This window comes from Schistocerca serialis, chromosome 5 (assembly GCF_023864345.2).
Source record: "Schistocerca serialis cubense isolate TAMUIC-IGC-003099 chromosome 5, iqSchSeri2.2, whole genome shotgun sequence".
Taxonomy (NCBI): Eukaryota; Metazoa; Arthropoda; class Insecta; order Orthoptera; family Acrididae; genus Schistocerca; species Schistocerca serialis.
This window is the reverse complement of record NC_064642.1, coordinates 415,213,793-415,241,633: the sequence shown is the minus strand read 5'-3', so window position 1 is coordinate 415,241,633 and position 27,841 is coordinate 415,213,793. Positions and strand designations below refer to the sequence as shown.

At 44.8% G+C, this 27,841-nt stretch overlaps 1 protein-coding gene across 1 annotated transcript in view; it reads right to left on the bottom strand.

Annotated features, from left to right (window-relative positions):
• The window catches only part of LOC126481212 (gamma-soluble NSF attachment protein-like), a 132,669-nt gene that overhangs the window by 10,361 nt on the left and 94,467 nt on the right, over positions 1–27,841 (bottom strand). The window lies entirely within an intron of this gene.

The window sequence follows — 27,841 nt, the reverse complement described above, 5'->3', positions numbered from 1 at the left end:
TTAATGATATTGTTTCTTGCATGCTAGACGAAAAGGCAGTAAAGCTTGTATCTTCGGTGCCATTATCAAACAATACTGTCAAGAGATACATTGTTGACATGTCAAATGATGTGAAAGACACTCTTGTTTCTCGCATCCAACACAATTCATTTTCTCTACAGGTAGATGAATCCACTGATGTTGCAGGATTAGCGACTTTATTGGCTTTTGTCCGTTATGAATATTCTGGATGTTTTGAGGAGGACCTCTTAATGTGCAGACCACTACCTGCCAACACAACAGGTGCTGAAATATTACATCTATTGGATGATTTTTTAAGGACTAACGAAGTTTCATGGTCTAATTGCATAGATGTGTGCACAGATGGTGCAAAAAGCTATGATGGGTCCTACAGTCGGAGCAATAATGAAAATAAAAGAAAATACACTCCTGGAAATTGAAATAAGAACACCGTGAATTCATTGTCCCAGGAAGGGGAAACTTTATTGACACATTCCTGGGGTCAGATACATCACATGATCACACTGACAGAACCACAGGCACATAGACACAAGCAACAGAGCATGCACAATGTCGGCACTAGTACAGTGTATATCCACCTTTCGCAGCAATGCAGGCTGCTACTCTCCCATGGAGACGATCGTAGAGATGCTGGATGTAGTCCTGTGGAACGGCTTGCCATGCCATTTCCACCTGGCGCCTCAGTTGGACCAGCGTTCGTGCTGGACGTGCAGACCGCGTGAGACGACACTTCATCCAGTCCCAAACATGCTCAATGGGGGACAGATCCGGAGATCTTGCTGGCCAGGGTAGTTGACTTACACCTTCTAGAGCACGTTGGGTGGTACGGGATACATGCGGACGTGCATTGTCCTGTTGGAACAGCAAGTTCCCTTGCCGGTCTAGGAATGGTAGAACGATGGGTTCGATGACGGTTTGGATGTACCGTGCACTATTCAGTGTCCCCTCGACGATCACCAGTGGTGTACGGCCAGTGTAGGAGCTCGCTCCCCACACCATGATGCCGGGTGTTGGCCCTGTGTGCCTCGGTCGTATGCAGTCCTGATTGTGGCGCTCACCTGCACGGCGCCAAACACGCATACGACCATCATTGGCACCAAGGCAGAAGCGACTCTCATCGCTGAAGACGACACGTCTCCATTCGTCCCTCCATTCACGCCTGTCGCGACACCACTGGAGGCGGGCTGCACGATGTTGGGGCGTGAGCGGAAGACGGCCTAGCGGTGTGCGGGAGCGTAGCCCAGCTTCATGGAGACGGTTGCGAATGGTCCTCGCCGATACCCCAGGAACAACAGTGTCCCTAATTTGCTGGGAAGTGGCGGTGCAGTCCCCTACGGCACTGCGTAGGATCCTACGGTCTTGGCGTGCATCCGTGCGTCGCTGCGGTCCGGTCCCAGGTCGACGGGCACGTGCACCTTCCGCCGACCACTGGTGACAACATCGATGTACTGTGGAGACCTCACGCCCCACGTGTTGAGCAATTCGGCGGTACGTCCACCCGGCCTCCCGCATGCCCACTATACGCCCTCGCTCAAAGTCCGTCAACTGCACATACGGTTCACGTCCACGCTGTCGCGGCATGCTACCAGTGTTAAAGACTGCGATTGAGCTCCGTATGCCACGGCAAACTGGCTGACACTGACGGCGGCGGTGCACAAATGCTGCGCAGCTAGCGCCATTCGACGGCCAACACCGCGGTTCCTGGTGTGTCCGCTGTGCCGTGCGTGTAATCATTGCTTGTACAGCCCTCTCGCAGTGTCCGGAGCAAGTATGGTGGGTCTGACACACCGGTGTCAATGTGTTCTTTTTTCCATTTCCAGGAGTGTAAGAATTGCAACAGTAGTCATTGTGCTCTCCACAGATACGCTTTAGCTACGAAACAAATGCCTGTTTCGTTCAAGAAAGTTTTAGACAAATCCATTCAAATCATTAACTACATAAAATCAAGGCTGTTGAAGTCAAGACTTTTCACAATACTGTGTGAAGATATGGGAATCCTTCATCGTTTGCTGCTTCTCCACACAGAAGTGAGGTGGCTCTCACGTGGGAATGCACTCTCTCGGTTGTACGAATTAAGATTGGAAGTCTTAGCTTTCCTTTTGGAGTGTAACAACAAATTAGCAGACCTTATTAATCACAAAAATTGGCAGTGTATACTTGCCTATTTGTCAGATATTTTCTCCGAAATGAAGAAAATCAATATTTCATTCCAAGGGCAACGTGAAACAAATGTCACTGCTATCGACAAAGTTCGAGCATTCAAGAGTAAAATAAATTTTTGGGCAGAGAGTGTCGAGGAGGGGGAGGTCGAGTGTTTTCCTCTTCTCAACGAGTTTTTGGAAAACAAAACATTGGCACCTGGGAAGAATTTGTTTCATCAAATCCTGGAACATCTCCGAAGCTTGATGTCATTGTTGGAGCATTATTTCCCAACAGCTGAAGATGAGAAGCTGCAGAAATATGAATGGGTGGTCAACCCATTCACTATATCCAAAAAGCAACACATTCTATCATCAAATGAATATGAGTTGTTGACAGAAATTGCCACAGACTCTACCTTGAAATCTAGTTTTGACATTGACGGTTGCTCACACTTTTGGATCCATTTGGATAACAAGAAAAACTACCACTTTGTTGAAAAGGCAAAACATGTACTACTTCCATTTGCCAAAACATACATGTGTGAATCTGGATTCTCGATCTATGCTGCCCACAAAACTAAGTACCAAAGCTGTCTAGATGCGGAACCAGACATCCGTCTCCAGTTGTCAAGAACTGACGCACACCTGCTCCTGCCGGAGGTTCGAGACCTCCCTTGTGTGTGTGTGTGTGTGTGTGTGTGTGTGTGTGTGTGTGTGTGTGTGTTGTCGTTAGCGGAAGTTAAACTTAGGTTAATAGTGTGTAAGACTAGCGACTGATGACCTCAGCAGTTAAGTCCCATTGACTTTACATACATTTGAACATTTTTCTTCGGCTTTCACGAACACCCCCCCCCCCCCCCCCCCATACACACACACACACACGACTGCTATGAAATATGCATGCTCCTTACACGACAGTGGAAGTGAATAGACCACAAGCGGCAGCTTGTCAAAAACGAACAGTTTGGACGTGACTTTGATTGCTCTTGGAGGAAGGCAGCTCCAACGTGTGAGATGTCAATTACCAAGTAATTTTAATAGGCTATAGTGTGTTGAACAAAGGGAGTAAATCCACTAGTAAGTGTCTGGATACAGTGGGAATTCAAACTGGATCATTAATTTCAAGTTGTTTTCATTCATCTCTAAACCAAAGACTATTGATACTTCTGGGGGGGGGGGGGGGGGGGTCCATTGGAAATGGGGCACTTGCATTAAGAAACTTTCAGTTCCCATGGGTTTCGCTCTTCGCTCTGAAATTTAAACTTACTGTGCTCTTGACTGACTAGTGGTCCGCCATGGATTTTCAACTGACGGAAGGGTCCGCCAGCTGAAAAGGTTGGGAAGCCCTGCCCCAGTGCTTTCATACCCCTCTTTATGAAGTACTTACTCACTGCTCAAATCTCGATTTTTCCCATCTTCACAAATCACTACGCAGGAACAGCAACAGAGCTGCGTCACCGCCACAGCTCTCTTCCAAGACCACTGACATGGCTTGTGTTTACAGGTAACAGTCTAATGAATATCACATGAACAACTCATTGCACTATCACTGACCTCTCATGGTGATTCTGAGAACTTTTCAAACCACCCTCATATTTTAAAGCCATGACTTATTAAACTGGTAGTTCAGTAATTTTCACACCTGTCAACACCGGCTTTCTTTGGGATTGGAATTACGATATTCTTCTTGAATTATGAGGATATTTCACGTGTCTCATACACATTGCTCATCAGATGGTAGAGTTTTGTCATTGCTGGCTCTCCCAAGGCTATCAGTAGTTCTAATGGAATGTTGTCTACTCCCGGGGCCTTGTATTGAATTAGGTCTTTCAGTGCTCTGTCAAATTCTTCACGCAGTATCATACCTCCAATTTCATCTTCAGCTAAGTCCTCTTTCATTACCATAATATTTCCCTAAAGTACACTGCCCTTGTACAGACCCTCTATATACTTTTTCCCTCTTTCTGCTTTCCCTTCTTTGCTTACAACTGGTTTCCCATCTGAGCTCTTGATATTCATGCAGGTGCTTCCCTTTTCTCCAAAGGTCTCTCTAATCTTCCTGTAGGCAGTATCTATCTTACCTCTAGTGATATATGCCTCTATATACTTACATTTGTCCTCTTAGTCATCCCTGCTTTCTCATTTTGCACTTCCTGTCAATCTCATTTTTTATACATTTGTACTACTTTTCACCTGCTTCATTTACTGCATTTTTATATGTTCCCCTTTCATCAATTAAATTCAATATCTCTTCTGTTATGCAAGGATTTCTACTAGCCCTCGCCTTTTTACCTACTTGATCTTCTGCTGCCTTCACTATTTCACCTCCCAAAGTTACCCATTCTTCTTCTACTGCATTTCTTTCCCCTGTTCTTGTCGTTCATTCCCTAATGCTCTCTCTGAAACCCTCTACAACCTCTGGTTCTTTCAGTTTAGTCAGGTCCCATCTCCTTAAATTCCTACCTTTTTGTAGTTTCTTCAGTTTTAATCTACAGTTTATAACAAATAAATTGTGGTCAGAGTCTACATCTGTCCCTAGAAATGTCTTACAATTTAAAACCTGGTTCCTAAACCTCTGAATTACTAATATACAATCTATCTGAAACCTTCCTGTGTCTCTAAGGCCTCTTCCAAACATACAACCTTCTTTCATCATTCTTAAACCAAGTATTAGTTATGTGTATGTTATACTATGTGCCAAATTCTAGCAGGCGGCTTCCTCTTTCATTCCTTACTGCCAATCCATATTCACCTACTATTTTTCCTTCTCTTACTTTTCCTAGTATCGAATTCCAGTCCCTCTGACTATTAAATTTTTGTCTCCCTTAACTATCTGAATAATTTCTTTTATCACATCATACATTTTTTCAATCTCTTCATCATCTTCAGAGCTAGTTGGCATATAAACTTGTACTACTGTGGTAGGCGTGGGCTTTGTGTCTATCCTGGCGACAATAGTGCATTCACTATGCTGTTTGCAGTAGCTTATTTGCGCTCCAATTTTTTTTTCATTAACTGTTAAACCTACGCTTCACTATCCCTATTTGATTTTGTATTTTTAACCCTGTATTCACCTGACCAGAAGTCTTGTTCCTCCTGCCACCGAACTTCACTAATTCCCACAAATATCTAATTTTAACCAAACCATTTCCCTTTTTAAGTTTTCTAACCTACCTGCCCGATTAAGGCATCCGACATTCCATGCTCTAATTCGTAGAAAGCCAGTTTTGTTTCTCCTGATAACAACATCCTCCTGAGCAGTCACCACCTGGAGATCTGTTGGGTGATATTTTACCTCCAGAATATTTTACCCAAGAGGACGCCATCATCATTTACCAATACAATAAAGCCGCGTGCCCCTGGGACAAATTATGGCTGTTCGCAGTACCAGCACAGCAAGGCCATTTTGGTTAACGTTACAAGGCCAAATCAGTCAATCATCCAGACTGTTGCCCCTCTTCAGGAATCACACATTTGTCTGGCCTCTCAACAGATTCCCCTCAGTTGTGGCTGCACCTACGGTACAGCTATCCGTATCACTAAGACACACAAGCCTCCCCATCAACGACAAGGTCCATGGTTCATACATTTATGAAATTACAATCTTCCTACACGCAGGCAAAAATTATTTGAGCAGAATCATTTTAACCACACATATAACACAAGAAATAAAAATAATTTTATGCTACTCTCACACCAGTTGAAATTATAAGCATGGACTCCACAGTATATGGGGATGACAAAATATAACAAGTTAATGGGCAAAAACACATTTAATAAGAGGTCAGAATTCCGTGGGAGAAACGCTACTATTCAATAAAAGAATTCATAGAGGAAGAGAAAAGATAGTTTGAGCAAGGGGTAATTAAGTGTTGAATTTTATTGTAGGTATATATAACAAAATTGTTTTATTATTATTATTATTATTATTATTATTATTATTATTATACACACAGTAGATCCTTTGTGGATCACATGAAGCTTCTACAGTTCTTCCTGCAGTTTTTTCAGGAGACCTTCATTTTCTCGCTCTAGATTTCTTTCTTTCATCCATCCACTTTGTACTGGTCTTTTCGGCTCTTGTCTATGGCTGAACTTCCCTCTTGTCTATTTTGCTTCTGTAGATGTTAAGGTCTGCAGTGTCCTGAATGGTGAGTTGAGCATCAGTAAGCTCTCTTCGTACTTGTTCGGCCCATGTCATACCTTTAAGGTTTTCAGTGGCTGTGAGTATCTGGCATGTGAGTCTATACTCAGAGAGTCTGTGTATGTGTCCATAGAATTTAAGGCGTCTTTTTTCTAATGTCAGCACCAATATTTGAAATTTCCTCTGTAGTTTTGTTGGTTTGCAGTTTATATTCAGCTTCAGTTTTTCGTGGGCCAAGGATTTTCCTAATGATCTTTTGTTCTTATTTTAGTAGATTTTGTAGTAGCACCTTGTTATGGAGTGACAAGGTTTCTGCTGCATACAGCACCTCGGGTTTAATGACAGTGCTGTAGTGCCTGATTTTTGTATGCATGGAGATGCGTTCAACCATAGGCTCTCTTTATTTTCTTTGCTAGAGTTTCTTGAGATTTTTTTCCTAGTCCAGTGGGTTCCAGGTATTTAAAATGTGGAACTCTGTTTATCCGTCCATATTTTGTGGTGAGATTCTGTATTTTTAAGAGTGTACACATACATTCCATTTTCTCAAAATAAATTTGCAAGTCAACTTTCTCGGCGGATTCCTTGAGTATTTCTATTTGATGTATTGCATTTTGTTCATTGTCTGCCAAAATTGCAAGGTCATCGAAAAAAGCTAGGCAGGTGACTTCAGTTTTCCTTCCAATCTTCATTGGTTTCCATAGGCAATGTTTTCTAATCTCACTCCCCCATTCCCTTATGACCTTGTCCAAAACTATATTGAAAAGAATTGGAGATAGTCCGTCTCTTTGTCTTACTCCAGTTCTGATCTCAAAACATTCTGAGATTTCCCCCATGAATTTTACTTTGGTTGCATTGGAGTGTGTCTGTTCAATAAGCTTACGTGTTTTCTGGTCAAGTCCAAGTTCTATTAGAGTGTTGACAAGGGCTTTATGGACGACTGAGTCATACGCCTTCTTGAAGTCAATGAATATGCATATGGTGGGCTTATGTCTAATAGCTCTGTATTTCAACGTTGTTTTTAGATTAAAAATCTGTGCAGGGCAGGAATGTCTGGGTCGGAAACCCACTCCCCAATCTTGTGTTCAATTTGTTCCTGTATTCTCTGCAATAGGCATGAAGAGAAGATCTTGTAGGTGACTGGTAGTAGCGAAATGCCTCAGTAATTGTTGACATCAGTTCTGTCCTTTTTTGCGCAGGGGGTGGATAAGTGCACACTTCCAATTGTCAGGTAATTCTTCTACTGTCCAAATTTCTTTGATAAATTCCGTGAGCTCCTCAAGTGATTTAGCTGCTAAATTTTTCAGTAGTTCTGCTACTATGTTGTCTTCACCAGCCGCTTTGTTGTTTTGAAGATGGTATATGTGCTTAAGGATTTCTTCTTTTGAGAGTGGTATTGAGTATTGGTTGGTGTGTGCAGATTCTATAAGTGGGAATCTTTCTGTGGGTTCTGGACAATTTAGTAAATTGCCTATGTAAACTGTGAGTTCTTTGCAGTTATCTTCATTAGTAAGTGCTACTTTTCCATTTTGTTTTTTAAAGCAGAGATTCTGTGGTGTGTTTCCTCAAATTCTATTTGCAAATGTCCTGTAGAAATCTCTCATATCCTAATTCTGAAAGTCACTCACCAGTTGTTCCCGTTGTTCATTTAGGTATCTTCTCTTGGTTTGTTTGATGGTTCTGGCTGTTTCTTTCTGTACTTTGAAGAAATTTTGTTGTTTTTGTGGCCCTTTTTTTTTTTTTTTTTTTTTTTTTTTTTTTTTTTTTTTTTTTTTTACTGTTGTATTTCTGGAAGGCCAATTTGCATGCTTTAAGGGCATTTTCACAACTGTCATTTCACTATGCATGTTTTTTCTTTTTTCTCACTTGTAGTAGTTCCAGTGCTTTACATATAATCTTGTTTCTGAACTCTTCTCATGTGTTTGCTTCCTCTTTCTCCCATTTGTCCTTTATGTTTGTTTTGTGGAGACTGTTTATGTCGAATCTCTGCAGGTGCAATTTCTTGGGATTGTACTTTCGTGGAGTGAATTATTATTATTATTATTGTTATTATTATTATTATTATTATTATTATTATTCTGTTTAACACCAGCTGTTCTACATTTATGATGAAATTTTATTAGAAATTTATCGTGTCTCCTGTACCTGAATCAGATTATTTACATTATGAGATAAATAAACCACATTTTGCAATTTACTGCATTCCTGCATTACTGATTGAATATCTGTCATGTGTCAGACTAGACTTCCATCTTTACCTTCCATTTGTTTTATGGTGCCTTGCTGTTTCCTCTTCTTTTTATTACTTTCTTAGTTTCTTGTTACCATTGCAGTCTACTATGAGTTTGTAAGTTCCTTCCAACATTTGTTTTTCTCCTTATGTATTACTTGTTTTCCATTAGTTTTCACTGTATCTACTCTTGGGTCAGTGTTTTGATGTATTCTTCATTTTTAGAGTCTCTGGTCTTTATTTCTCTTTATCTAATAGTTTCTTGCTTTGGTTTTTCAGATGTATTTCATCCTTTACCCTCTTGTTCCATCATGGTATCATTTTCTCTCTCACTCTGGTGTTTGTCTTCTCTGTTGCTGCTCCAACAAAGACAAGCCAAAACTCTTGGTGTTCTTCTTCTTGTGGTGGTGTGTACACGTCTGTAGAAACATTGCATCATACTTTTTAATAACACGGGTACTGTTATTTCATATTTATTTGCCAACACCAGGCTCTCTGCTCCCAATAAATAAGTCCTTCCTGCATGGGAATATACATAACGTGTGAGTGCAAGCTGTGACACTTCGATGACGACACATGGAAGTTTGGGTCTGCTAATGATTCATGCATGGATAGCCAAAGCGGTTAAGGTGACCATTCCAGTAAAGCGAGAAATCCAGGTCCGAGACCCAGTCTAGAAAAAAATTGTAGTCATCATCATTGCAATATACAGATGGTGGTTCATATTCACAACTGCAAATACATTTCCTGTAAACTGAAAAAGAAGAGTTGAGGTATGGATTGTAAAGGGAAGACTATATCAAATTCCATGGAAGAAATGAACACTACCTGCACAAAGTGAAATAGATTAACTAGAAAGTAGAGTGAATGGCACAGTAAAAAGCAACCATTTTCAATGGATACATGTCCAGGCATCACTCCACAACAAAGAGGTTCGAATTTATTCGTTCGCAGACACAACCATAGCTAACATTATTTCAATCTCCAATATAGGGTGCTGCAGAATAACTTACTTAACACCTTGGTCTCGAACCATGAGTGAGACTTGTGGAAAGAGAGTTAGGCCATAAACAATAAGCATGAGCCTGCCTCGTGGTACTTCCTATGGGCTATGTGTGAACGTGATAAGCTTGGACGGTGGTACATCGTGTGACACGAGTCAGACTTCTGATTCAACAGTCGTCCATAATCTCTTCCTTCAGTTATGCATAGTCCTTTATTTCATTCACATGTGTTGGCTGTAATTCCCTAAAAGAATTAAACCACCCATTTGTGGACAGTGATTTGGTTGATCCAGCCAATAATGATAGTGATGGTAATAGTATTGTGTTTTCTGTACACTAGTGGTGAAGAAGTTCAATCACTGAATGTGACATTGATGATGAAAACAGTAGATTTGGAAAGAAGAACACAACAGGCCAAAAATCTGGGAGTATACGCAGACTCCTGGCATAAAGGCACCAATTTTAGAACAGTTATGTGAAAGTACAAGAAAGTTAGCCTTTTTTTAAACTGTATAATGTTTGACAATGTGTTCTGGGATAGTCCCACGGAAATGAATTGGTGTGCAGAACAATGATCAATGAAAATACAAGAAAGAAAACTGATGTGACATGGATCCCTCTCAATTGCAATGAAATTACAATATACTCTACATTATGCACAATAATGGTCCAAGTAAAGAAACCAAAAAAAAAACTGTGCCTTTGAAAAGATTTTGCAAATCATTAGGCTTTTACATTTTGCAAATAATGATATGACTGACGATGAAAATAAGCAATTATTGACAACATAATGTTAATGGATAGATAAAAAAATCCACTCACCTCAGAAACTTAAACCTTTTTATGTGCGGATGGATATGTGTATGTGTGTGTGTGCGCGCGCGCGCGCGTGAGTGTATACCTGTCCTTTTTTCCCCCCTAAGGTAAGTCTTTCTGCTCCCGGGATTGGAATGACTCCTTACCCTCTCCCTTAAAACCCATATCCTTTCATCTTTCCCTCTCCTTCCCTCTTTCCTGATGAAGCAACCTTGGGTTGCGAAAGCTTGAAATTTGTGTCTGTGTTTGTGTTTGTTATTGTCTCTATCAACATACCAACGCTTTTGTTTGGTAAGTTACAGCATCTTTGTTTTAGATACATTTACATGATATGACTGACAAAATGGATAAACTGAGTGAAGTCACACCTGTGATACAATATTTCAATAAAAAATTCAAAGTAGTACATATAAAGCAAGAGAACATAATGACTGATGATCAGTAATAAAATTTAAGGGACACACATCTTTTAAACAATTTAATCCCTTAAAGTTGGTGACACTTGGGATAAAACATTATAAACCATGCGGGTCAACATTAGGCTATTGCTATAATTTTAAAATCGATTCAGGAAATAATAAAACAGATCTTGATTACAATGCATCTGAAACTGTTGTGATAGATTCTTCAAAGTCAGTATTAAATAAAAGTACACACTTTGTATATGGATAATTGGCATTCTTCACATAAACTGTTTCTAACTTTAGTTGAAAACAGAACAGATGATGTTGGGACATTACGTTTTAACAGAAGAAAATACAATGGGATATTCTGTTCAAAAAGTGGAAGGATAAATGCAATGTCCACATTATTTCCACAATGCATGAAAGTGTAGAAATGACTGAATATAATGGAAGTCAGCAAAACTGTACTTTCAAACTAACAATATACTTTTGATCAGAATGGATGAATGACAGGTATTGACTCCCAGGATTACATATTCATGGGTTTCTCTGTTTGAGGAAATATTTGAAAGAGTACAGAAAAATCTTTTTTACATATTTGATATGGCATTTTGTAAATCATATATTCTGTACAACAAAAACAACATAAAAACAGAATTAGACTGAATACAGACTTTAAACAGCAGAAGCATTATCTGGGTTGTCACAAGTTTCCCTCCGTGAAATTCCCCGATATTTCCCTGATTTTCAGACAAGTTTTAGAGTTTATCCCTGACAAATTTTGAGACTGATTGATTGATTGATTGATTGAGAGGGTTTATGGGACCAAATGGCGAGCTCATCAGTCCTGTGATTCCAAAGTTACTCACAGAAGAAAGAGGATCCAGTCAGCGGAGTCAAACTATAAAAGAAGAAAGTTGAAGCGCACACACACACACACACACACACACAGTAAAAGGCATAAGAGGTTAGACTGAATCTAAAAACTGGAAAAAAGGAATGGTCTTTCTGCGGGGGAGTGGTCATAGGATCCCAGGCCGAGAAAACGTGGAGAGAGACCACAACCACAACCACAACCACATTGCCTCTGCTCCATGAGTAAAGGAAAACCTTATATCTGGAAATAACCACTTTCACAGAGGAAACTGAGGACCAGTTCAACTATCCATGAATTATCTGCTAATATAAAAATTAAGAAAGACTATACTTAGCACAAAGGACCAAAAGAGTGAAACATTGCACCAATATGTGGGATACTGTCAGTCTGACTCCACAACCATACTGTGGTGGTGGTGGTATGTTACACAAGAGAAAACAATGGATGAGCCTGGTAGGACCAATGCATAGACAGCATAAAGCCTTGGACTCCTTCCAAGAGGAACCGAAGAAAGAGCACCAAAGCATAGTAGTCTCCATGATTGTGTGGAGTTTATTACTGAGAGCAGTGGTGCACGAGATGTCATTCCACTTTTGGGCAAAGAGAGATTTGACATAGATCTGCATATCCACAGCTGGAGTCATGAAAGGAAATGGAGGTTGAGTATCAGCTTATCTAACCAACCAGTCAGCCAGTTCATTCCCTGATACCCACATGAGTTGGGACCCAGAGAAAGACAACTGAGCAGGTGGCACACCCAAGGGAGGAGAGAAGGTCATGGATAGCAGAGACCAAAGGATGACAAAAGTAGCAGGCTGCTCAATGAGTCAGTATATATTAAAACACTGTGGAGAGACGCATGAGGAACAAAATGGAGGGCCTTGGTAATGGCTAGCAGCTATACCGTGAACACACTAAGTGATTCTGACAATAAATGGTGTTTTCAGCAAGTAGTAAGACATGAAAGCATATCCCTTCTTTATCTATCGTCTTAGAACCATCAGTGTAGAAGATGGTAGCACCCTGGAACTCTGCAAGGATGGAATGTACAAGATGCCAGAAGACCTAAGGGTGACAGAGACCTCAGGACCCTGGAATAGGTCAGTCCTAATCCACAGTCTAGGCACCATCCAGGAGGGGGGGGGGGGGGGGGGGGGTTATGAGGGGAAATACACAGGGCGCATTTCAGTGAACGGAGATGGAGATCCTGACAGAGGGATGTGAGACGCATTCCAACCAGCAATCCCAATGATGGGTGGTGATCAGGAGGGAGATGTCCCTCACTTGCAAAGAGGACAGAGTACATGGGATGGTCAGGGAATCTGCAAATGGTGATTGCGTAACAAACCAGGAGTTTGCTTCATCGTATCTGTAGAGGAGGAATCCCCACTTCTGTGAGAGGAATGTTAATGGGACTAGTGCAAAAGGCACCAATAGCCAGACACTCCCCACAATGGTGAACAGGATCAAGTATTTTCAGAGTGGAAGGAGCTGCTGAGCTATAAACCTGACTTCCATAATCTAGTCTGGACAAGACCAGAGCACAGTAAAGACAGAAGAATAGCATGGTCTGCACCCCAACATGTGTGGGCCAGGAGACAGAAAGCACTAAGCTTCTGCATGCATGTAGTCCTCAGGTGGCGAATATGGGGCTACCACGTCAGCTTTTCATTAAAAAAAAAAAAAAATAAATAAATAAAAAATAATAATAATAATTAAAATAAGGGCCCATGAAACGGTACTGTGCTGCAACATCTAGGAGCTGGTCACCTAAATAAAGTTCTGGATCAGGATGTACTATGAATTGATGAGCAAAATGCAAAACTCGCATTTTGGAGGGAGAAAATTGGAAGCCATGGAAGACAGCACTCAGCAGAAGTGGGAGCTGCGCCAGATGCAAAAATCATAGACATACAACGCCAGGGTAACCTGAGGGCCAACAGAGGTTACAAGCCCATTGATGGCTATGAGAAAGAGTGTCACAATACAGAACCGTGTGGGACACTGTTCTCCTGAATCCGAGGGGTGCTAAGTGAAGTGCCAACTGCAACCGGAAGAGCCGGTGGGATAAAAATTCGTGAATAAAAATTGGAAGGGGGCCATGAAAGCCCCAGTCATGGAGGGTAACTAAAATGTGATGTTGGCAAGCCGTGTTGTACACCTTATGTAGGTCAAAGAAGACCGTGAGAAGCTAACAGTTAGTAAAAGCCTGTTGGATTGCAGTTTCCAGTGTGAGTAAATGGTAAGTTAGAGACAGTCCTCCCCGGAAGCCACACTGCTATAGGGACAAAAGAGTCTGAGATTCGAGTACCCAACATAATTGGAAGCTAACCATCCTTTCAAGCAGTTTACAAACTACATTCGTCAGGCTAATTGGGTTCTTCCCATAGGCTTAAGGGCGGGGATAACTGTACTGTCTCACCATTGTGAGGGCAAGGCATCCGTGAGCCAAACGTGGTTGAAGACCCTGAGTAGATACTGCCTCTGCGTAACGTCCAAGTGTTTGATCATCTGGTTGTGGATGGAATCTGGGCCTGGGACCGTGTCATGTGAAGAGGTAAGAGCCTGCAAGGATTCCTATTCAGTGAAGTTTTCAGCTTGGTTATGGTTGTGTTTCTGCTGGAGAAAGATTGCAGAATAGGAATAGGACATTGATGCTGTCGCAAAGCATGACACAAGGTGTTCTGCAAGGGCCAATGGATCATCAGCAGACAGAGCACTTTGGAGAATAAGTGACAGGGCGGTTGACTGTCGCTGGCAGCCCAGATGGCTACAGAGCTTGGACCAAACCTGCGATGAAGAACTATACATCCCCAGGGAGGGAACATAGCACTCCCAGCATCCCTTTTTACACCTCTTAATAAGGTAACGAGCCTTAGCAAGAAGATGCTTAAAAGTGAGAAAGTTGGTCTGTGAAGGGTGGTGTTCAAATGACTGCAGCGTCTGTCGGCAGTCCTGGAAAGCAACTGCTACATCCTTCGTCCACCACGGTACTGGTTGATGATGGGGGAGACCTGTGGATAGAGTGACAGCAGTGCCAGCAGCATGAAGAATAGTGGCAGAAATGTACTGCACGAGACCATCAATTAATTATCATTACAAGGTGACCAATGTAGGCAAGCCATGAGAGCAGGAGAGGAGACTGTGAGATCGATAGCAGTAAAGGTACTATGAGTGGCACTGAAATGGGTAGCAGGACCGTCATTGAGGAGACAAATCAATGTCTGCAGTAAGTTGGTCAAGTAGGGGACCCCTACCCAATGAAGTGGCACTCCCCCACATGGGGTGGTGTGCACTGAAGTCCCTGGACGAAATACAGGAGCAGGAGATGCTGTGTTAAGGTAGACAGTTCAACATTAGGAAGTGGCCTACCTGGAGGGAGATAAACATTGCAAATGGTGATTTCCAGAGCCATCTGCACTCTAGCCACCATCGCTTCCACATTGCTATGAAGGGGGATCCAGTCACTAATGAAATTGGAGCAAACTAAAGTGCATACCCCTACAGGTGCTATCCCAGAGCCTGCATGGTTCCAACTGAATGCCCAATAACATGAAACGTTAGAGAGTGGTCATCACGAAAGTAAGTTTCTTGAAGAGCAAGACAGACTGAAGAATAAGAGGAAACAACATTTTGTATTTCTAGGAGGTGGAGCAATATCCACTGCAGTTCCACTGGATTATCATGTGGTGAGGGTCCAGGTGAGACAAAGAAGCTGAGGGGAGATCACGTCACTTGGTCGGTGGTCGTCACCAATGAGGAAGTGGTGACATCCATAAAAATTGGGTCCAATTCAGGGGGACATGGAGGGCGAAGGCCTCTGGGAAGATGGGGAAGCCTCGTCCTTTGACTTGCACTGCTTCTCCTTCTACCTCAGAGGAAGGAAGAGGTGTTATCAGTAAGGGAATAGGTGGCAGTGATGTCAGGATCAGACAGAAAGCAAGTGGATTTGGGGCCCTCAGAGTGTGTGTCCCTCCTCCAACCCAAGGATGCAAGCTTCCTGTCCTGAGAACACCAGGGAGGGATGTTCCAAGACAGACCCCCCACCCCAACAGGAACCAGAGAAGAGAACGTTTTCCCTGGTGGTGAGGAGGAGGAGGAGGAGGAGTTCCTGAATGGGAAGGGATGGGAGCCACTGAGACTGAGGAAAGAGAAGGACAGCAGGACGGGGATAAGGGGGATGGATGAGGACGGGAAGGCATAACTGAGGCATAGGTAGGGGGAGAGATTTACAGTGTGAAGTCTGTCACATTTCTTCTGGGCCTCAAAGTAGCTGAGACGGTCAAGAGTCTTTATTTCCTGAATACATTTTTCCTTCACGTACACTGGACTTCCAGTTAGTGGGGAGAATGGCAACCAGAGCAGTTAACACAGTTAGGCAGTGGGGTGCAAGGGTTCCCCACATGAAGAGGGTGGCCACCAGTCACAACAGATGGGATTGGCATCGCATTGCAAGGATATGTGCCCGAACTTGAGGCAATGGAAGCATTACCTTGACCTTCTCTGGCAGGGTATCCCCCTCAAACACCACGGTGAAAGTGCCTGTGTCTACATGATGGCTGTTAGGGCCTTTCTAGATGCGCTGGATGAAATGAACGCCATGTCATTCCAGATTAGCATTAAGTTCATCATCGAACTCGAGGAGAAGATCCCTATGGAAAATTACCTCCTGTGCCATACAGAGTGACTTGTGAGGAGCGATAGCCAAGGGGTTGTCTCCTAAGTGGTTGCATGCACAGATGGAAGCTGGCTGACTGGCAGAAGTTGTCTTTAGAAGGAGAGAGCCAGATCTCATCGTGCTTAATAGTTCAACTTCACTGAAATTGTCCTCGGTATGTTACACAAAGAAAACAGTTTTGATGGCAGTAAAAGTCATCCTGTCGGTCCTGTTACAGACCAAGAACCGTGTAAAGGGTTTTGCCCAAGGCGGCATGTCTGGCCCTCCTCCCAGAGTATATCCAAGGAGAGTAAGGCTGGAAAGCCAGAAACAGGAACTGAGACAGAACTATGTCAAGGAAGAGACGCGGCCATAGTAGAGCGGCCAGAGTGTTTAACACATTCCACGCGCCAAACATCCACCCTGGTACAACCCACTCCGAACAGGGGCTCACCTCGTGGGCACCACCCAGCCACAGCAATGTCCGCCTGGCAGGACGGTTGTTGCCGGGAGTACCAATGGCCCAAAAAGATGGCTGACCACTTCTAGGCTTGCACACAGCATTCACACCAGAGTCATCCCTCTGGTATCAGGGGGCTAAGCCAGATGAGCACATAACAGCCCCATCACACTGGCTGGCTACAGAGTTGGTGACTATCAAGAAAGTGAAAGGGCTTTGGTGGATAGAGGAGGGAAAGAGGGGGGTGGGAGAGGGAAAGAGGGGGGTGGGAGAGGGAAAGAGGGGGGTGGGAGAGGGAAAGAGGGGGGTGGGAGAGGGAAAGAGGGGGGTGGGAGAGGGAAAGAGGGGGGTGGGAGAGGGAAAGAGGGGGGGGGCAGAGAAAGAAACATGGGGGCAGGAGAGGGTGGCGGGAGTCGGTGAAGAGGGGGACGGGAAGGAGGGTGGAGGGAAGGAGGGTGGAGGGAAGGAGGGTGGAGGGAAGGAGGGTGGAGGGAAGGAGGGTGGAGGGAAGAGGGGGGAGGGAAGAGGGGGGAGGGAAGAGGGGGGAGGGAAGAGGGGGGAGGGAAGAGGGGGGAGGGAAGAGGGGGGAGGGAAGAGGGGGAAGGGAAGAGGAGGGAGGAGCGGGAAGGGAAGGAGAGGGAGAGGGAAAGAGGAGCGGGAAGGGAAGGAGGGGAAAGAGTAAGAGGAGGGAGGAGGGGGGAAGGGAAGGAGGGGAAAGAGAAAGAGGAGGGAGGAGGGGGGAAGGGAAGGAGGGGAAAGAGGAGGTTGGAGGGTGAAGAGAAGGGAGGGGGGAAGAGGGAGAAGAGGAGGGGTGGAGGGGGTGGAGGGGGAAGAGAAGGGAGGAGAAGGGTGGAGGGGTAAGACGAGGGTGGAGGGGTAAGACGAGGGTGGAGGGGTAAGACGAGGGTGGAGGGGTAAGACGAGGGAGGAGGGGTAAGACGAGGGAGGAGGGGTAAGACGAGGGAGGAGGGGTAAGACGAGGGAGGAGGGGTAAGACGAGGGAGGAGGGGTAAGACGAGGGAGGAGGGGTAAGACGAGGGAGGAGGGGTAAGACGAGGGAGGAGGGGTAAGACGAGGGAGGAGGGGTAAGACGAGGGAGGAGGGGTAAGACGAGGGAGGAGGGGTAAGACGAGGGAGGAGGGGTAAGACGAGGGAGGAGGGGGAAGACGAGGGAGGAGGGGGAAGACGAGGGAGGAGGGGGAAGACGAGGGAGGAGGGGGAAGACGAGGGAGGAGGGGGAAGACGAGGGAGGAGGGGGCAGACGAGGGAGGAGGGGGAAGACGAGGGAGGAGGGGGAAGACGAGGGAGGAGGGGGAAGACGAGGGAGGGGGGGGAAGACGAGGGAGGGGGGGGAAGACGAGGGAGGGGGGGGAAGACGAGGGAGGGGGGGGAAGACGAGGGAGGGGGGGAAGACGAGGGAGGGGGGGAAGACGAGGGAGGGGGGGGAAGACGAGGGAGGGGGGGAAGACGAGGGAGGGGGGGGAAGACGAGGGAGGGGGGGAAGACGAGGGAGGGGGGGGAAGACGAGGGAGGGGGGGAAGACGAGGGAGGGGGGGAAGACGAGGGAGGGGGGGGGAAGACGAGGGAGGGGGGAAGACGAGGGAGGGGGGGAAGACGAGGGAGGGGGGGGAAGACGAGGGAGGAGGGGGAACAGGAGGGAGGTGGGAAGAGGATGGAGGAGGGAGGGGGGGAGGAGGATGGAAGAGAGAGGAGTGGGAAGAGGAGGGTGGGGGGGTGAGAGGAGTGGGAAGAGGAGGGAGGGGGGTGAGAGGAGTGGGAAGAGGAGGGAGGGGTAAGAGGAGTGGGAAGAGGAGGGAGGGGGGTGAGAGGAGTGGGAAGAGGAGGGAGGAGGGGTGACAGGAGGGGAGGACGATGGTGAAGAGGAGAAGAGGGAAGAGGAGGAGGAGGAGGAGGCCTTGATGGGGAGGACAATGGGAGAAAGAGGGAGAGGGACGAGGAAAAAGGGAAGGGGGAAGGGGAAGTTGCAAGTGGGGAAGGGGGGGAAAGAGGGTAAGAAAGAAGGGGAGGGTGATGGGGAGGAAGAGGATGATGGGGAGGAAGAGAAGGAGGAGGGGAAATGGCTCGTCATCAAAGAGTTGATTTTTAAACGAGAGTCAAACACTCTGTGATTTAATAAATTCATGGTACATTCTTGCACATAGTTCAACTTATATAAAAGGATATTTACTTTGTAGGTAACGCTTTTCAAACCAATACTCGCAATTTTTCCTGCAACCTGTTAGAAATAAGTTCGTTTTCAGCAGTTGCCAGAGAGCGCAGATATCAGGCGACACCGTGCTCTCGAGCTATCTCGATGTAGGAAGGCCTTATATAAGTATGTGTAAAACATTTAAAGATGATACATTATGTCATAAAAGAAACAAGACATCAAAGGATACTCCAAGGGCATCAGTATTTCGTGAACCATATTAAAATGTGCACATTGAAAGTGCACATTTGTATGTAAAGATTCCCAATGAAGTAGACCTCGACCTGATATTAAGCTTCAGTGTGGTTTAGGGATGAAAATTTTCTTGGAGCACCAGTATTGTATTATATCATGTTTGGTTCTTTATTATGGCATAATGCCATACGTGTTAAAAAATGAAAACATGCACTTGAAATGCAGAGAACAGTTGAAACTAGCCAGTATTGTGGAATTAAACATTTCGTTTCAAATACATTGACTGCCTCTGCGGAAAAGGTTAATGAAAGTCAAATTTCTTTCGAAAACACACAAAAATAAGTTCATTGTTCCGCAAGGCGATTAATGCTTGACTGTCAGAAAGGTGGAAATAAAATAAAATCTGAAACTAATGAATATTTTAGCCTTCCATAATTATGTGAATGTATTTTAATTCACTTGATAGCTCCCGGCCACAGATATCCATTTTGTTTTCAATTGATGTGAGAGTAAACGAAGGGCAAACAGCAAAATCACTAAACGTAAACAGAGATCATGTGGAGACTATCCACTATAACTCCGACTGCTCTGCTCGTCAGCCCCTGATCTACGATATTTGTGAACCAGGTCAATACTAAAAAACATCGAATTTTCAAAAACATGTTCATCTTGTAGCGCACATCTTTCTGAAAAGTCTGAAACATAAAACGTGTGTTTGAGGAAACGTAAGACATACCATTTGGTCTTAAGTATGCCAAAGCGCAGGGACACGCCTATTCATAAAGCATTCTTCTACCGCACGTCACTGTATTTCGCTCTGTGGAATTGAAACCTTTGAACTCTTTATTGCCTATTAGATAATAACTTGCTATTTTGTGTGACATAAAATCATATATAAGTTACATAAAACCCATAAAGACAAGAGATAAGCAAGAAATTACACATTTCTTTGATCCTTAGCTCCTAGCATTTTTTTTCTCTCTAATCTTGCTACAGCTTCACATGGCATGCTGTCCTTTCTGCGAAAGCATCTATTACGTCATCAAAGTTCTCCAAACGTTTTGCTATGCAAAAAATCTGAACGTCCTTATCTAATACTGAAAAAGCTGTTAACGCAACCAATACCCAAGACTGGTGTGGTTTCTCGATCTGATTCCTCCTATTTTGTCACTGTCTGCTAGATAAACCAAAATAGGCCTTTTTAATATGGCAGCAATTTTGTAACACACACCAAATAAACGAGACTGTTTTGGCACAAATGCCCATTTTCATAACACGAAGCATATAACTCACGAAGTACGAGGGTCATTCCAGAAGAAATGCACACTATTTTTTTAAAAAACCCTTTTTTTATTCTACATGTTTGAAAGTTTTACAGTGTGTAGATACATACTTTAGGAACAATATTTTCATTTCTCCACATAATTTCCATCCCTTTCAACTGCCTTACGCCATCTTGGAACCAGCGCCTGTATACTCGCACGGTAAAATTCTGGACCAATCTGTTGGAGCCACTGTTTGGCAGCGTGCGCAAGGGAGTCATCATCTACAAACCTTGTTCCATGAAGAGAGTCTTTCAGTTTCACAAAGAGATGATAGTTACATGGAGCTAGGTCAGGAATGTAAGGTGGGTGTTTCAGCGTTGTACATCCGAGTTTTGTGATCGCTTCCATGGTTTTTTGACTGACATGTGGCCGTGCATTGTCGTGAAACAGCAAAACATCCTGCTTTTGCCAATGTGGTCAAACATGACTCAGTCGAGCTTGAAGTTTCTTCAGTGTCATCACATATGCGTCAGAATTTATGGTGGTTCCACTTGGCATCATGTCCACAAGCAAGAGTCCTTCGGAATCGAAAAATACCGTAGCCACAACTTTTCCAGCAGAAGGTGTGGTTTTGAATTTTTTTTATTGAGTGAATTTGCATGATGCCACTCCATTGATTGCCTTTTCATCTTTGGTGAAAAATGATGGAGCCATGTTTCATCACCTGTCACAATTCTTCCAAGAACATTCTCGTACTGCTCCAAAAGTTCGCTGCATCCCGTTTTTCTTGTTTTTTTGTGAGCCACTGTCAACATCCTGGTAACCCAATCGGCAAAAACCTTTTTTAACGCCAACACTTTCAGTATTCTGCAAACACTTCCTTCCCCTATGCCAACGTAGCATGACAATTCGTTCACTGTGATGTGTCTGTCAGCAGTCACCAATTCATTAACTCTCTGCACATTGTCTGGAGAGTGTGCAGTACGAGGCCTGCCGCTGCGAGGACAATCCTCAATATTGCCGTGACCGCTTTCATCACATAACCTGCTTGCCCACCGACATCTCCATACACCTTTTTAAACCTCTTGTGGATGTTTCCCACTGTCTCGTTTTCACAGAGCAGGAATTCTATGACAGCATGTTGCTTCTGATGAACGTAAAGTGTAGCAGCAATCTTGAAGACATGCTGTGACAGTGCCACTCATGGGAACAGGTTGAACTAAGTTTGAAAACAATCAGGAAGGATGTATTTACACACTGTAAAACTTTCACACATGCAGAATGAAAACTGAATTTTTACAAAAATAGTGTGCATTTCTTTTGGAGTGACCCTCATACCAATATCAAATGTCTATTAGGCCTACTAACAACAAAAGCTTTGTGTTAGGAAATAGGTTCACATTTCATTCATACGCACCAGTTTCTCAAGCATGAGATCGAAAAGTAGCATTATGAAACTTTTATATAAATTCGGTATTTTCTTATACTTCCATAATTTGTGTGATGTCCCCATTTCTTCTCCTTCCTCGTTCTAACAAACAATCTTGTCATCACCAATTCTATAGCTATTCCTGCCATTGTCAAAATTTATTTGTCGATTAACTTCACTAACCCTGCCAGTATCACAAGTTTAGTTATCCCACCATTATTTTCCAGTTACGCATTATTACGTATTCATACAACACGTTTTCCGCGTTCCTTCCAGAATAGAACTTAAGTGGCGGCTAGCTGGAGACTGTACTACTGGTTCTTAACAGTGTAGTGATCTGGCCAAAATATGTTCTGTCAAAATTTCATTTTCTTGGATACACCGAGAAGGTAATACATAATCTTTCTCACCTGTTATTCCTGTCAGTAATTTATTTGGTAGTCTGAATCTATCGATTTTGCTGATCATTCGCAAACCCAATCAACGACAATCAGACAGCAATTGGCATTCATCCATTCGGTTTTACTCTGCTCAGCTCGTATAGCCCTGTCCCCTTTTGTTTGCGGAAAATTCTCCTGACAGAGACATCACGTACACTACGCATGCATTCAAAATAAACTTCTGATTCGTTCAGAAATCAACTTAAAATGTTCAAAAACCAACAGGGATGAGTTTCAAAATCATATGAATAATCAATAGACAAACATGCGCTGGATGGTAGGAGCTTTGTGAAACAAGTTTTTTTTCCTCCAGAATATGAATTTGGTGCCCCCTTTTCTCAGTAGCATCTAGCTGCTTGCTGCGACTGCTTGCACAGCTAACAGCCACATTCCTGTAGCCAGAAGCGGGAGAATCTACTGCTCAAACACGACTCAACTGCGCATGCGCATAAGCCCGATCGTAACGGCTGAAACTAATCTAATGTAAACAGTTGTGACTTCATGCTCATCGGAGGCAATTTGTTGTTATGAAGCATTGCTTGGTCTTCCTAAAGCCTTTGGCACATTTTCCAGTTGGCAGACACTTGTAAGAGCACTGTGTGTCTACGTTGTATATGGCACATTTCCTTTGCAATTTAAGTTATTTTCGTATTTTCTCTTGCTTATGTTTTATTTTTGAAGTATTATTCAGCAGTAGGGGGATACAGTAATATCCTTTTTAACTGAAAACAAAAACAATGAAAAATTCCCGGTTTTCTAAAAAAAATCCAGGGGTTTTTCCCAGATCTGCCGGGTCTGGAGTGTGGAGTGTGGATTCGAGTGGAGTGGATTCGAGTGGAGTGGAGTCGAGGGGAGGGGAGTCGAGTCGAGGGGAGGGGAGTCGAGTCGAGGGGAGGGGAGTCGAGTCGAGGGGAGGGGAGTCGAGTCGAGGGGAGGGGAGTCGAGTCGAGGGGAGGGGAGTCGAGTCGAGGGGAGGGGAGTCGAGTCGAGGGGAGGGGAGTCGAGTCGAGGGGAGGGGAGTCGAGTCGAGGGGAGGGGAGTCGAGTCGAGGGGAGGGGAGTCGAGTCGAGGGGAGGGGAGTCGAGTCGAGGGGAGGGGAGTCGAGTCGAGTCGAGGGGAGGGGAGTCGAGTCGAGGGGAGGGGAGTCGAGTCGAGGGGAGGGGAGTCGAGTCGAGGGGAGGGGAGTCGAGTCGAGTCGAGGGGAGGGGAGTCGAGTTGAGGGGAGGGGAGTCGAGTCGAGGGGAGGGGAGTCGAGTCGAGGGGAGGGGAGTCGAGTCAAGGGGAGGGGAGGGGAGTCGAGTCGAGGGGAGGGGAGTCGAGTCGAGGGGAGGGGAGTCGAGTCGAGTCGAGGGGAGGGGAGTCGAGTCGAGTCGAGGGGAGGGGAGTCGAGTCGAGTCGAGGGGAGGGGAGTCGAGTCGAGTCGAGGGGAGGGGAGTCGAGTCGAGTCGAGGGGAGGGGAGTCGAGTCGAGGGGAGGGGAGTCGAGTCGAGGGGAGGGGAGTCGAGTCGAGGGGAGGGGAGTCGAGTCGAGGGGAGGGGAGTCGAGTCGAGGGGAGGGGAGTCGAGTCGAGGGGAGGGGAGTCGAGTCGAGGGGAGGGGAGTCGAGTCGAGGGGAGGGGAGTCGAGTCGAGGGGAGGGGAGTCGAGTCGAGGGGAGGGGAGTCGAGTCGAGGGGAGGGGAGTCGAGGGGAGGGGAGTCGAGGGGAGGGGAGTCGAGGGGAGGGGAGTCGAGGGGAGGGGAGTCGAGGGGAGGGGAGTCGAGGGGAGGGGAGTCGAGGGGAGGGGAGTCGAGGGGAGGGGAGTCGAGGGGAGGGGAGTCGAGGGGAGGGGAGTCGAGGGGAGGGGAGTCGAGGGGAGGGGAGTCGAGGGGAGGGGAGTCGAGGGGAGGGGAGTCGAGGGGAGGGGAGTCGAGGGGAGGGTAGGGAAGGGAAGGGAAGTTGGCGAAGGTAGTGGGAGAGGGAGGAGGGTGTGGTGGAGGTGGTAAAGGAGGGGGGATGAAGTGGAGGACAAGAGGGAGGAGGGGGGATGAAGTGGAGGACAAGAGGGAGGAGGGGGGATGAAGTGGAGGACGAGAGGGAGGAGGGGGGATGAAGTGGAGGACGAGAGGGAGGAGGGGGGATGAAGTGGAGGACGAGAGGGAGGAGGGGGGATGAAGTGGAGGACGAGAGGGAGGAGGGGGGATGAAGAGGAGGACGAGAGGGAGGAGGGGGGATGAAGAGGAGGACGAGAGGGAGGAGGGGGGATGAAGAGGAGGACGAGAGGGAGGAGGGGGGGTAAAGGAAGGGAGGACGAAGAGGAGGAGGAAAGGGAGGAGGGGGAATCCACACCAAAGATGCTACGGAGGGAGTTCTTCCCCATCTGCCTTATGTTACAGATTTCAAATTTTGCGGTAGAGGTCAAACCTGTGACGGGGACTGAAAAAGAGAAAGGCAAAAAGGAGGTTGAAAGGTAACCAACCAAAACCACAAGATGAAACAAAGTCATGAGGATAGCCAGACTAACATAACAAAGAAGCCCATGAAAAGGATAGGAAGGAGCACAGGGAAACGAAGGACAGGGATGGAGAAGGAAGGGAAGGGTAAGCATCCAGGAAAAGAATAAAGGTTGCAATAGCTCAGGGATCTGTGCGCGCCACACACATACCCACAAAAGGGGAGGGGCGGGGAGGCGAGGGGAGGCGAGAGAAGGGGAGGGGAGGCGAGTGAAGGGGAGGGGAGGCGAGTGAAGGGGAGGGGTGGCGAGTGAAGGGGAGGGGAGGGGAGGGGAGGGGAGGCGAGGGGTGGGGAGGCGAGGGGAGGGGAGGGGAGGCGTGTCTGTATATGTGTGGATGGATATGTGTGTGTGTGTGCGTGCGAGTGTATACCCGTCCTTTTTTCCCCCTAAGGTAAGTCTTTCCGCTCCCGGGATTGGAATGACTCCTTACCCTCTCCCTTAAAACCCACATCCTTTCGTCTTTCCCTCTCCTTCCCTCTTTCCTGATGAGGCAACAGTTTGTTGCGTAAGCTTGAGTTTTGTGTGTGTGTATGTGTCTGTCTGTGTTTCTGTCGACCTGCCGGCACTTTCGTGTGGTGGGTCGCATCATCTTTGTTTTTAAATATATTTTTCCCGCGTGGAATGTTTCCCTCTATTGTAAAGTTATTTATTTACATACTTATTAGGCAGCTGTAAGATGTGTGATGTAACACAGAGGATTTAAAAATAATTTTTGCTTTACCATGTGAATCACTAATCATTTTCATCACAGGAAACTACATTAAGTGTATTAGTAGAATATTCATACACTTGTGGATTATGTTTGATGATTTAATTGAGCAGTTGCTGCTGATGACTATATGGTGAAAGAGCGTGTGTTGCCATCTCCACAACTTAACATCACAATCACTACCAACACCATGAGCTCTACCAATACACTACCATCGGCTGACTCTGTCCTGTGATAAAGTGCTGTGAACTATGGGGTTTATATCTTACTGGTGCTAGTTTTCCCATCCGGTCCTTTTCCAGCACTTAGCAGCACAATCGAGAAGGAAGAATTTTGGGATTGGATAACCAGTCACCTACCATAACAACTATCACCAGCTTAAACACTTATAAGCAGTAACACAGAAGTGCTGGCTGACAAAAGAAAATTTTGTCCCACCGCTGCTGGGGTCAGTGTAACATCCCCATGTGGCAAACAGTGATCTTAAGCAAATACATGAGTGAAGCAGTCCTATATAATTAATAATTTGTTATATTTATTAATATTCTATTAATAATTTTCAACACTGTGTGTAAATTTCTCACATTTTTTATTATTTTCAACAAATGAAGATTTTTACAGACTAATATCACTCCTCTGGCATTCTGGTGGACATACTAGTGCTAGATGACTATTATTATTGTATTATAATAATAATAATAATAATTATTATTATTATTAAGAAGCACTTCCTGTGCTTCATAGGAGGCGACTGTATAAAAGTTTTATTTATTAATTACAAATACACACCATCACCTCATTGGAATTCTGTAGTTCTAAAGATTTAGCACCACCAAATAGCAGAGCCTGACCAGACATTTTGACTAGACGTTTTCTGTCACGAAGAAAGTGATGGGAATGAGACAAGCAGTGAAACTTTAATCTAATTTCCATCAAAGTCTGATTGTCTTCAGGCAGAATAGGATGGTGGTGGTGGTGGTTAGTGTTTAACGTCCCGTCGACAATGAGGTCATTAGAGACGGAGCGCAAGCTCGGGTTAGGGAAGGAAATCGGCCGTGCCCTTTCAAAGGAACCATCCCAGCATTTGCCTAAAACAATTTAGGGAAATCACGGAAAACCTAAATCAGGATGACCGGAGACGGGATTGAACCGTCGTCCTCCCGAATGCGAGTCCAGTGTGCTAACCACTGCGCCACCTCGCTCGGTGCAGAATCGGAATCCAGAACCCCCAACAATAAGGAACATGACACACTGCACAATGCATATCAACTCTAAAATGACTGCATTTAAAAATGACAATAAGGCTGTTCGAACACAATGACAGTCTTATCAAAACAAACTCACACTTGTCTTCCCACACTACAGGAGGAATTTAGAAACTGCAACAAGAATTTAGCAATTGAAAACATTCACTTCTTGGGGTATTTTCCATAAGTAAATTCAAACTATTACAAAAACATTTTATGGTTCATGCACCACATTTTATTTCATTCGTGAAATATGTTTTTTTTTCATTGCATCCCAATGCCAGGCAATGAACTGATGAATGTATATGGGAATCAACTGTTTAAAATGTTCGATAATTAAGAACAGATTAATGTATAAGGAAACAAACTGTTTAAAGTGTTCAATAATTAAGAAGGTAGCCATTGCAAGGGGTGGGTTAAGAATTGTTATTGTCAGGGTTGGAAAATTAATCTGAAGGGGGAAAGCACTGTAAAAAGATGTATACTGTGAAATACCAAATATATTGTTCCATATAATGATTCCAGATGCATGTATGACACACAATATAACAAAGATTAGTACAACATGTAAACATTGGATTTGTCACTAATGTCTCAATAAATGCTTGGGAATTTTTCTTCCAGATGAGAAGACTGGAAAAACAACTACTGTGGGAACATAAAGAATGGGGAGATATGACAGTGGGGCAATATCAAACAGAAAAGAAACACTTTTCCAATATTGTGAAAACAATTTTTATTAACTTACTACCCAAACTGTTTTGTTTCTCATGCCCTCATCAAGTAAGGGCCTAATGTGGTAACTTTATCTAAAGTAACTTGGAGCATATACAGGTAATAATGTAATTCCAAAACAAAATTTATGTGTTGTAAGATACAGAATGCTAACTTAGTTTGAAATGAAAAAAGATGTTCATGGAAACCTTAAACATTGTTTAGGTATTGTTAAGTGTGGAACACTCCACTGTGTGCACTCTGGTTGCCATATGTGCAGACTGGGTGCAAAAGATGTCAGCTCGAAACACTGACAAGGTACAACAGGAATGCGAGTGCACCTCTCGCCCTGCTCTGAATGCCTGCACTTATGGTTTGGCATCGCAGCTTG